This window comes from Octopus bimaculoides, chromosome 29 (assembly GCF_046866305.1).
Source record: "Octopus bimaculoides isolate indiv1 chromosome 29, ASM4686630v1, whole genome shotgun sequence".
NCBI classification, from domain to species: domain Eukaryota; kingdom Metazoa; phylum Mollusca; class Cephalopoda; order Octopoda; family Octopodidae; genus Octopus; species Octopus bimaculoides.
The window spans coordinates 8,779,523-8,789,009 of NC_142956.1; the positions used below are offsets into that span (position 1 = coordinate 8,779,523).

The following is a 9,487-nucleotide window of genomic DNA, read 5'->3' on the forward strand; positions in this document are numbered from 1 at the left end:
AACAGCAGCGGCGTGTTGTTGCTGTTACTGTTGCTGATTAGCCTGGTCGAAGAGAGCTTTTAATCAAAGTACTTTTCAAAGAACGTTTGACAGGAATTATATAACGATGGTGGTGGTGGTGGCTGTTGTTATGGTGATGGCGGTGGAGTATCTTCCATTTTATTTTTTACTTGTTTCAGGCAAAGAATTACGGCCAAACTGAAGGGATTGTTTTTTGCCAAATATTCTATTAGTCTCTATTTGCCAAACTGCTAGTTGGGGGCATAAACGAACCAACACTGGTTGTCAAGCGGCGGTGGAAGACAATCACAAATACATGCGTATGCGCACACACACAAACACACGAACACACACACACAACATATATATATAGATGGGGTTCTTTCAGTTTCCATCTCACGAGGCTGTGGTCAGCCCAGGGCTATAGCAGAAGACACTTCACTCAGTGGGATTGAACCCGGAACTATGTGGCTGGAAAGCAAACTTCTTACCACACAGTTATGCCTGCGTCTATACAAAGTATCTTTCAACGCGGCAAGGACCTCGTTCCCTTATGTAAATGAGAGTCTTATCTATATAAGACTCACATTTGCTGCAATTCCAGCAAATTGCCAGAGTGGGAGGACGTAGTCCCTGCACCTTCCTCTCATAGGCCTAAAATTGGAAGAATGGGTCTTTCTCTTGCAAGACATTAGGGAGATTTAGCTGTTATTTCCTGCGGGTTTAGCGACCACGTAGAGACTCACTTTAGTGGTGGAACGTATGTGTTGTGACTGTGGTTATGTGGGGGAGGCAAGGGTGGTGGTGGTGGTGGTGGTTGCAAGGGGTGACGTCATGTTTTGTGTTGTTGACATTGGTACACACCATAGTGGCATTGATGAAGTGGTCATGTAGTAGTGGTAGTAGTGGTAGTAGTAGTAGTTGTGGTGATGGTGGCAGTGGTGGTGGTGGAGGGAAGGCAGCGTCTGTGGTATTAGTGGTGTGGTGGTGGTGATGGCAGTACTGGTGGCGGTGGTCGTGATAGTAATATTAGTGGTGGCGGTTGTGATGGTGATAATAGTAGTAGTGGTGGTGGTGGTGGTGGTGGTAATGATGCTTAGGGTTACTGTGAATGTGTTGTGATTGAGCAGTGTTTGTATTGCTTGTAACTATACACACACTCATGGCCACACAATATATATATAGAGAGAGAGAGAGGGAGAGAGAGAAGTGCATGTGGGGGGGTGGAGGTGCAGTGTGGTGAATTTTGTGGTGTTGTGGTTTATTCCAGAAAGCAGAAATATTAACAGCAACAAGCCGCAATTAACCAGAAAAACAAGGTATATATAATTATACACATCTATATAAAAGGTTAAAAAATATATATATACATACATACATGTATGTATGTATCTATGTAATATGTTTGTATGTATGTATGTATGTATGTATATATGTAATTGTATGTCTGTATATTTTATTCATACATACACACACATGTACACATTTTTTATTGTTTACTTGATTGAGTTATTACATTGTGGCCATGCTGCAGCAGCTCTTTCAGGGGTTTTTAGGTTAAATGAATTATCCCTGATATTTAATTTTTTTAAGCCTGGTACTTATTTTATCAGCCTCTTTTGCCAAGCCACTAAGTTATGGGCTCATAAGCTGTCAAGTGGTGGTGGTGATGGTGGTGAGGCATACATACACACTATATATATATATATATATATATATATATATATAGAGAGAGAGAGAGAGAGAGAGAGAGAGAGAGAGAGAGAGTCTACAGATGAGATCCAGAGATATAAGTATGTTTTATATATATATATAGAGAGAGAGATAGAGAGAATATGAGGGGTTTAGTTCACATGTGATCTAAATGAATAGGTACACTGGGTAGGTGCTATAGTTGGTCGACTGTTAGGTTCCAAGATCACAGCTAAGGCTGGATCTAGGGATCCATGTTAGGGTTCCGTTATAGCAGGTATATATTACATTAAAGGAAAAATCAAAACCTAGTCAGAATGAATATCTCAATTCATTTAGAATAATTTAATTAGGATAAGGTGAATTTGAAGTCTTGCAGCCGTTTCTGAGATAACCCAAGAGATAGTTTAGCATGTCTCTGCACTGACTATTCTGTTGTCATCAGAGACAAGGTACGAATATTTTAGACGGAAAATTTACAGTTTACAAGGAATAAAATTCACAGTTTATAAGGAATAAAATAGAAGAATAAAGGATTAAATTGAAGAATAAAGAGTAAAAGTAGTTAGAAGAATATTGGCAGGAGAATGATGTTCACAATTCTTAATCCTTTATCTTAAATCATTTAAATATCTGCACTAAACTATTGTCCTTATAACCTTAGCTAGATTGGCCTTCCACTCCCATTCTACTGAAACTTTTACATTTGACCTCTAACCCCCATACAATACTGACATATCTATATCATTACCTTTACTGTTATTTATTACCTCTGCCCTAGTGAACGGAGGTATTGTTTTCAGTTGTGTTTTTTGTTTGTTTGTTTGTTTGTCCATGGACAAGATTTTTCAAGAACCACTGGATGAGTTCAGATGAAACTTTCAGGGATGTTTGTCCTTGTGACTGGCATGAACTGATTAGATTTTGGGATTGATATGGTACCAGACAAGGATTCTGGATTATTAGTTATATTTACTTTACATGATTATGATCTTATGTTAACTTTCAAGTCTTTCTCAATTATCTCCCTTTAGGCTGTAACTATTTTGAATGGTGAATATGTTAACTTTGACTTGTATTAGATACAGATAAACTATTTATTACTGTTGGTGAATTTGCTAACTTTGGCTTGTATTAGATAAGGATAAACTATTTATTACTGTTGGTGAATTTGTTAACTTTGGTTTGTACTTGATAAGGATAAACTATTTATTACTGTTACTAAATATTCTGCAGCCGCCTTCATATTCCATGACTACCATTGAGATCAATCAGGTACCAGACAAGGCTTCTGGATTATTTTTCCGTTTTTTTAATTTAATTTTTGAGAGTGGTCGGGTTCATTTTTAGTATTCTTGTTTGCGAGACCAGTCAAATTGAATAAGGATGTGTATAAGGAAGATTAAAAAGGATTTCTAGCTGGCTTTCATTGCATGGCAAATTTTCAAGAAGAGGGAAAATGAAAATAATGTTTTTTACAAAAAAATAATAAATATATAAAAAAATAAATATACCAATACATTATATTGTCTTTGAGCTTTTAAAATTCAATGGTAATCCATGTAGATAATTGTTAGAAAGAGGTAAAGTTTAGTGTCCAATGAAGGAGACGTTGGCAGTGGGGGGGCAGTTGTCAAATTTAGTTCGATTTCGATTTCACTTGCCTCAACAAGTCTTTGCAAGTGGAGTTTAATGTCCAATGAAGGAAAGGTACGCTTAAGTGGGCTGGCAACACCCCTGGCAGAGGTCTCGGATTATGGTCTCACTTGGCTTGCCGGGTTTTCTCACGCACAGCATATTTCCAAAGCTCTCAGTCAGAAGTCATTGCCTCGGTGAGGCCTAATGTTCGGAGGTCGTGCTTCACCACCTCATCCCAGGTCTTCTTGGGTCTACCTCTTCCACAGGTTCCCTCAACCGCTAGGGTGTGGCACTTTTTCACACAGCTATCCTCATCCATTCTCGCCACATGACCATACCAATGCAATCGTCTCTCTTTATTCACATATTAACTAAGCAAATATTGGTATCTCGAGTATTTCAAACTTAGCATACGTAAAACAATACTGATACATTATTCTGATTAATGAAAACTATGAATAACCATTTACTGTATCTGTATACAATATAGCAACTTTATTTTATATACGTTTAGACCTAGGTGCCTTATGACAAGACTTCCCCTGTTCCATTATAAACTGGTCTGCTAGTAGAGAACCCCCCCCCCCCCTATAGTAGTTTGTCACCAAACCCTAAGAAATTTTATAACTATATCATCCATGTTTACTGTCTATACTGTTTAGCCCTTACCCTACAAAGAAAATGCCAGTGTCCTCTTAAACTTTGAATCACTAGGTCTGATAAAATAGTTCCATAAATCAGAAACAAAAAAACAAATAAAATCAGTGACAGTTAAAAATCTGCGTAGAATTATTTACTAGCTTGTATGGTCTGGCTAAGTCAAAATAGTTTTTTGTATTCTTCCTTTCTACTTGGAGAGTTTAAATGTAGTTACAAAAATATGTCCTTCTGTTGAAATGTAATTTCATTAAATTTCTATATCTTTGTGCATCTGACTGTAGCCATACTGGAGCACTTCGTTAAAGAATTCTTAAACGAATGAATTGACCTGAGTACTTTTCTTTTTTTCTTTTCTTTCTTTTAGCCTAGTCCTTATTCTATTTATCTCTTATGCCAAACTGCTAAGTTATGAGTATGCAAACACATCAATACTTGTCAAGTAGTGGAATGGGGAACAAATACACACACAAACACATATCTATATATGTGGTTATCTTTCGTTATGACTCAAGATCACCTCCATATATATTGAAACAATTAAAAGATAAAAGGTAAAAGATATATGTATGTATATATATATATATATATATATATTATTTTGCTTAAAAGAGTTCCAACACTGTCTGTTTTTTTATGTTTTATTTATATTCCTGCAGAACCAATGTGGGGTATAGAATATGGAATATACAATATATAATATAATATACAATATATAATATAAAATAAAATAAAATAAAAATGGATGGCACCATGAAAGAAAGTATTGAATGTAGATGAAATATTGAGTGTTCAATATAAAGGATCAAATATATAAATATAAATATATAAAGGCGACTCGAGTTTCAGGGCTATTTCCCTTCATCATGGCCGGTATGACAGACTTTAACAGACTGTTAAAGTCTGTCATACCGGCCATGATGAAGGGAAATAGCCCTGAAACTCGAGTCGCCTTTATATATTTATATTTATATATTTGATCCTTTATATTGAACACTCAATATTTCATCTACATTCAATACTTTCTTTCATGGTGCCATCCATTTTTATTTTATTTTATTTTATATTATATATTGTATATTATATTATATATTGTATATTATATTATATATTGTATATTCCATATTCTATACCCCACATTGGTTCTGCAGGAATATAAATAAAACATAAAAAAACAGACAGTGTTGGAACTCTTTTAAACAAAATAATATATTCCTCTATACACAATCATACAAAAAAACCGCCTTTTTTGTATTTATTTTTACTCGCATATATATATATATATATATATATATATATATATATATATATATATATACATACATATACACACACACACACACACACACATATATATGGAGGTGATCTTGAGTCATAACGAAAGATAACCACATATATAGATATGTGTTTGTGTGTGTATTTGTTCCCCATTCCACTACTTGACAAGTATTGGTGTGTTTGCATACTCGTAACTTAGCAGTTTGGCATAAGAGATAAATAGAATAAGGATTAGGCTGAAAGAAAGAAAAGAGAAAAAGAAAAGTACTCAGGTCAATTCATTCGTTTAAGAATTCTTTAACGAAGTGCTCCAGTATGGCTACAGTCTAACGATTGAAACAATTAAAAGATAAAAGGTAAAAGATATATGTACACACACACACGCGCACACGCACACACACACACACACACACATAATTATATGTATATACATACATACATCTTGAGGTAGTAGATAGTTTCTGCTATTTAGGTGACCAAATTAGGAGTGGTGGTGGATGCTCTGAAAGTATTGTTTCTAGAATAAGAATAGGATGGGAGAGATTCAGAGAACTTCTACCTCTCTCGGCAGCAAAAGGACAGTCTCTCGGGAAGATTGTATGATGCGTGTGTGAGAACAGCTGTGTTACATGGTAGTGAGTCAAGGGCTCTGACTGCAGAGAACATGCATAGGATGGAGAGGAATGAAGGTAGTATGCTCCGCTGGATTTGCAACATCAGTGTGCATGACTGGCAAAACACAACTGTGTTGAAAGAAAAGTTAAGCGTAAGAGGGATTAAATGTGATATGCAGGAGGGGAGAATGCATTAGTTTGGACATGTGATGCATATGAGTGAAGACAGCTGTATACTGAAATGCCTGTCACTGGAAGTGGATGGTACCTGTAGAAGAGGGCAATCTGAAGAAGGAATTGTATTCCGAAATATCATCGGACTATAGATAACTAAATTACAACAGGTATATAGTCCATTTTTTTATATTATAGTGCATTGTTGTACCATTCGAAACTTTTTATTCTTTATATATATATATATATATATATATATATATATACTTTCTCAGATGCAGCACAGAATTTTGTCAGTGAACAGGTCACGGTCTCAAAGCGACGAAAATATTTTGACAAATTAAATTTAAATGTTGAAGTGAATCTGACGGCTTTTGTGTGTTATTTTAAATGGCTTATAAACACCTTCCACGCTGCAATTGTTTTCGTTCCAGCACACGACCTCAGATCAGGTCACTTGCTATGCAAGTACATCTCCGTAATTCCAAAAGCTTGAGCCAGGTTACCAAAACTCTGAGGGTTTACTTTCTCAGATGCAGCACAGAATTATATATATATATATATATATATATATATATATATATATATATATATATATATGACTAAAACAAATAAAAGAATATGTGAGGCTGGGGGGATATATCACCCGGGTGGATACTGTAGTGGCTCTCAGTCATGTTCCAGTTTACGGCTAACCACATCTATGACTACTATTAGTTGTCAGTCACTCTGTAAATTCCTCTAATGGTAATTCCATGTTTGCTTCATTGGACAGTAATATTGTCTGGAATATATATTAGCAATAATTGTAAAGATACAGAATTTGGAGACTTTTTCATCCTCAAAATTTATTTTCTCTTATTTTATAATTTTACACAGTGTATTATTATGGTCTGTCTGCCTGTCTGTATGTGTGTGTGTGTGCTTATGTTTTCCCCCCACCACTACTTGACAACCTGCGTTAATTTATTTATATCCCTATAATAGAGCAGTTTGGTTAAAGAAAAAAATAGAATAAGTGACCAGGCTTTAAAGAAAGACAAAAAACACTAAAAAAACAAGTACTGAGTTTGATTTGTTCAACTAAAACTCTTCAAGGTGGTGCTCCAGCATGACCACAGTCCAATAACTGAAACAAATAAAAGATAAAAGATAAAAGATAAAGATCTATAATCAGTGGTTTATGGTTTTCTAACCTGGACACCTACACATGAGGAAAACTCTAAATGGTGTGTACACAAGGAAGCTCTGTTCTAAACACTTCAAGATATTGACAAATAGCTTTGCCAAGCCTTCTTCTCAGATATCACAGAATTATTAATCAGAGAACCATGATTAACAAAGAGCTGTAGAAAGACATGAAATATCAAAGAGACAATTGACAGAGCTATGACAGAGCTGTTACTAGACATCTCATGTGGCTGTGTGGTAAGAAGTTTGTTTTGTAATCTCATAGTTCCAGGTTCAGTCCTATTGCATGATACCTTAGACAAGTACCTTCTACTAAAGCCTTTGGAAGATAGGATCTGAAAAAAGCCCATTGTGGATATATATGGCAGGTTTATTTCAGTTTCCATCTGTAAATCCACTAATAAGGCTTTGGTCTTCCTGAGGCTGTGTGTGTGTGTGTGTTCATGTCTGTGTTTGTCCCTCACCCCCACTTGACAAACAGCATTAGTGTGTTTACATCCCTTTTGGCAAAAGAAATCAATAGAATAAGTACTAGGCTTAAAAAAGATGAGTCTTGGGTCGATTTGTCTGACTAACCCCCTTCAGGGCAGTGTCCCAAAATAGTCACAGTCAAATGACTGAAACAAGTAAAAGATAAAAGAAGTGAGAGTCACCAACGATTTCAGTGATAAATTCAGTGTGAAGGCATGTGTCCACCAGGGTCCAGTCCTCAGTCCTACAAGCCATTGCAGAGGAGTTTAAGACTGTCTGTCCATGGGAACTCTGATATGCTGAAGATCTACTTCTCATAGCTGAATCTGTAGGGGAATTAGAGGGGAATTCCAGGCTTGGAAGCTAAACCCAGAATCAAGAGGATTTAAGGTAAACCTAACAAATATGAAAGCGTTTGTAAGTAAGGAAGAAAACAGGATGCTGGTACCCTCAGCTTTTCTCAGTATGTAGAAAAGGGATGGGTATAAACTTCTTATGCTGCACTCAATGTTAGTTAAGAACACACAAGAGATATTACAGAATCCCAGGCAGGCTACCAGAGGACATAAGCTTCATACGTGATATATTCACTGGAGTAGTATTTTCTATCAACACACCAGAAATAGAATCCCTTGAATGTCTGAATGACTCACTAAAAGTAGTTGATAGCTTTTTTTACTGAGATGATGTCCTCGACAAGGGAGACAGTTACTCTGAAAGTATAGTAGTCAGAGTAAAAACAGGTTGGAGAAAGTTCAGGGAACTACTGTCACTGCTGGCAAGGAAGGGGTTTTTTTCCCTCAGAGAGAAGGACTGATTGTCTGATGTCTGTGTTAGAACTGGCATGTTCCAACAGATGTTATGTCAGTGTGAATGAAAGCCAAAGAAGTGAGCTAAATGAGCATTACAATTCTCAAAATACCTTTCCTTTCCTTTAATCTTTCTTTTACTTGTTTCAGCCACTGGACTGCGGCCATGCTGAGGCACCACACTGAAGGGTTTAGTTGAACAGATTTACCCTTGTACTTATTGGTAATTATTTCATTTGTCTCTTTGGCCAAACTGCTTATGACAAGGATGTAAACAAACCAACACCAGTTGTTATGCAGTGAGCATAAACAACGAACACACACATATGCACATGCAAACATACGCAGGGGCGCTGAAAAGTTCCTAGCTTTGGGTAAAAGAAAACACAGGAAGATCAGTTAATTATGATTTTTGCTGCAACCCTTCAGTTTTTCTAAGCCCTGTAAAAGAATTTGGAAGGTTGGGCCTCCAACCAGGCCTTTTGCGACACCCTAAAAGACAGAAACTTTTCAGCCCCCGCTTCATATACATGGCAGGCTCCCACACAGATTCCATCAACCAGATTTTACTCATGAATCATTGGTCAACCCACAGCTATAGTAGAAGACACTTACTGAAAGTTCCATGCAGTGGGACTGAATCCAAAAATATGTGATTGCAAAGCACACAGCCATGTCTTCCCTATTGACCAATCTTACTTCAACTCTAGCATTTAAACCAGCCATATCTGACCCAAATATTCTACCTGTTTTATGCTCAGACCAGCCAGATCTGGCCTCTCACATCTACTTGACAATCTACATTCTAAAAACATAATACAATTGTATTATCAAAATGTCAAAGCTATGACATAATGTATGATTAATTGAAAACAATGTGAATAAATAAGCATTACATTTGACAGAATAATTTGAATGCTAGAGGGTTAGAGTCCAGCTATTGGTCTCCTTACAACACCTTAC

The 9,487-nt window shown here is 36.3% G+C and overlaps 1 protein-coding gene across 4 annotated transcripts in view; it reads left to right on the forward strand.

Annotated features, from left to right (window-relative positions):
- LOC106882336 (uncharacterized) overlaps nucleotides 1-9,487 on the forward strand; it is a 78,234-nt gene that overhangs the window by 53,834 nt on the left and 14,913 nt on the right. Inside the window, exons 1-2 of one of the 4 annotated variants that reach the window (XM_089345519.1) lie at nucleotides 67-1,319; nucleotides 8,675-8,747. The exons of 1 other annotated variant lie outside the window; for it this stretch is intronic. The gene's annotated coding sequence lies outside the window, so the exon portion shown is untranslated. Of the gene's footprint in view, nucleotides 1-66; nucleotides 1,320-8,674; nucleotides 8,748-9,487 lie in introns of those variants that run through there. 2 more of the 4 variants (XM_089345520.1, XM_089345521.1) reach the window with 2 other exon arrangements.